The 2963-nt window shown below is 36.0% G+C and overlaps 1 protein-coding gene and 1 long non-coding RNA gene across 3 annotated transcripts in view; both read right to left on the minus strand.

The window, feature by feature from the left end:
• The window catches only part of LOC117937997, an 8503-nt gene extending 5658 nt beyond the window's left edge, over positions 1–2845 (minus strand). The window contains exons 1-2 of the long non-coding RNA XR_004655301.1: positions 2830–2845; positions 2433–2434 (exon numbers count right to left, since the gene is read on the minus strand). This is a non-coding gene — a long non-coding RNA (uncharacterized LOC117937997). The remainder of the gene's footprint in view (positions 1–2432; positions 2435–2829) is intronic.
• Positions 1–2963, minus strand: part of LOC117937986 (myelin-associated glycoprotein-like) — a 30783-nt gene that overhangs the window by 16724 nt on the left and 11096 nt on the right. The window lies entirely within an intron of this gene.

The following is a 2963-nucleotide window of genomic DNA, read 5'->3' on the forward strand; positions in this document are numbered from 1 at the left end:
TAGGAGGGGAGTGTGGACAGGGAGTGGGAGCTGAGCAGCTTATAGTGACAGACTCCTTCTCCTTCAGATCACCTGGGATCTCAATTCTGGGCCTCGGGGGGGAATCTGGAGTTTTAATAACAGACACATTTTACACTAAGAAATACTTAAGCAATTATGCAGAATTATTCTAAAAAGTAACCGTGTTAATGTCAAACTGTAACAGACTTTTTTCAAATCAGTATTTAAATTCATGGCAAACTGAAAAGGTGTGCCATTCAGAATAAAAGGTGAACAACAATATAGACTGACTGATGAAATACACAACTCTCTTACCTCTAACTGTTATTTGAAGAGGATCACACTCAGCTGTTGATTTGAATGATCTGTCCTCAATTCTGAAGTAGTATGTGTCTGTGTGATTAGTGATTAAACTGGAAAATAAAGTGGTGCAATTTTTATGACTCAGGTCTCCAGTTATCTTTATTGGATAAACATTTTCCTTCTGGCTACTGTTAAAAATAACATTTTTAGGATTTTTGGCAAAATCTTTTAAGGTTTTAATCCACACTCCTAAGGTTGTTTTTGTGAATCCCGTGTCTGATTTAGCTTTAAAGTTACATGGGATTAGCAGACAAGATCCACTCAGTGCTTCCATGTTCTTTGGTGCAGTAATGTTGAGGGCTGGCTCTCTATAACAAACAGCCAGAGCACCTGTGAAACAGACTCATGATGAACACATTTTGGAGCAAAACCTGCATGAAACACAAACTACAACTCAGCATCAGCATAAAGCTCATTTTTCCTTTTTACAATGTCAGAATAAAACATTTCACTCTGCAGTCAGGACATGAACAGTTGGAAAAAGGAACATCTCCAAATAAAAGAGACTGAACAAACAGCTGACCTGAAATCAAGAAGACACTCAGCAACATGTTGGCTGTCACCATTTTCACAGACAGGACTGCAATGACACTCATCATCTGGATTTGACAAAAAGTTACTTTTCAATATTTTAATCAAGGCATCTTTTTAACAAAGAATTCATGTTCTGTTAAAGCCAGCTCAGAGTCACACATTCAAACCAGGAACTCAACCAAAACTAAAACCCAACAAATAAAAGTGGAGTTCATGAAAAGCAGCAACATAAGAAACTCTCTGGGTTAAATGGTCAAACATAAAAAGCAGTAACATTTGACCTTACCAAACGAGCCCGCAGCTGAAACAGAGAAACAATTAGTCCCAATGTGGGAGTTCCAGCAGAACTGCACCAGAGCCAGTAGCAGACCTCGCTGCTAAGCCGTTGGGATAGAAAAGCAAACAGACTTGCTGTTTGAAGCTAGATATGAAGAGACTGAAACACTGCAGAAATACTTCACCCTTCCTCTTCACACCTCGGGAGTGACAAAGTCAACTTTTGTGACATCTTGAGCTCATCATGGTCCAAAGAACGTATTTATTCTCAAAAGATTATTTTACACACGACTCACTGAAAGCCTGTATGCCTTCTAATGTAAATTCTGCCACCGTGACCCTGAAGGAATCAGAATACAAATAACTTTAATATTCACATGACTCACTGCAAGCTTTTTTGTATGTTCTCTAATACATCTGACATTAATCACAATAGTGACATCAAAAAACATTTAAATAGGGGTCATGTATTGCACACATGTAGTTAAGACAAGCAGTAGTTTTAAAATGTAGGCATGTTGTATAGAGAGGGTGTTTTATTTGGAGTACTTTAATTCTTCTGTTATTACAAATATGTTTTCTTGCAGAAAGCTGTGTGTTGCTACAGTCGCTATGACGATCCTATGACGATGAACTTGTTAACAAAACCCAGCTAACAAAGTTCCCCTTTTTTACTTCAAGTTCTCAGCTTTTTCTCACGCTCTGTTCCATCATTCACACACTGATATTTACCCAAGAAACACCCTGTCAATTTCAACTTCTTTTATATTTTAAGCAAACTTTACATATGCAAATATTTGCATCAACATTACAAAATTTAACATCTAAGACAAAAACTGAACAATTTTCACAGACTTATGGCTTTTGGTGTTATTCAGAGTTAGTTCAAATGTCTAGTTAATTTTCTAATTTTCTTTCAACTGTGCTTTAATTGCTTTCCGCCCTCAAGGTGTTATCGTCTTTTTGACCTTTCAACAGGTGCATTTTCAGTCATTGTCTATGGTTAATTGAAAAACATGGAAATCAGTGTTTAAACCCTTTCCAATGAAGATCTCTAAAGTTATTTAGATCTTTTCAAAAGTATCTTTAAAATACAGTGGGTAAAAAGGGGCATTTCTTTTTTTGCTGAGTTAGTTTTATTTTCATTTACACTATCAAAACATTAAATACTGTAAATATACTGTTTACGTGGAAATGAAAGATAGAACTGTGAGATGTCTGAGTTTCCTTGTAGAACTGAAAGAACATCTAATAAACACGCCTGAGGCCTCGATGTATTCTACAGTGTTATCAACCACAGCCTATCTCACACATGTAGAGCCACAGTGTTCATGCTGACTGGTGCCCGGTCTGGATCACTGCTGCTCTGCATCACAGCGCTGATGACACAACTTCATCAAAATGATTTGTTAAATGTTTTTGATGCTTTTAATCCAGTAGTCATATACACATGTACTTTTAAATGAAAATAAAACAATAAGTGACTAAAATCCACACTTTTTGCTTCCACATCACCTGAAATATCTACTTTTAACTGTTCTGTTGTCTTAATGATATATTTACACAAGCAAATAAAACTGAAGCAAAGAAAAAATAACTATAACAATGACATAAATCAGCACAATCTTACATAAACTAATGATGAAGCTACAGTACATTATATTTTTGTCATCTTCTGTCCTCTTTGCACTCCGTCCTTTGTTCATCGTACCAATATTCAGCAAAGTAAAGCCATTTAATATTTAAGAATGAAGGAATATGAAAGAAAGAACTTTTCCATTCATGGTGAT

Source organism: Etheostoma cragini, chromosome 22 (genome assembly GCF_013103735.1).
Source record: "Etheostoma cragini isolate CJK2018 chromosome 22, CSU_Ecrag_1.0, whole genome shotgun sequence".
Taxonomy (NCBI): Eukaryota; Metazoa; Chordata; class Actinopteri; order Perciformes; family Percidae; genus Etheostoma; species Etheostoma cragini.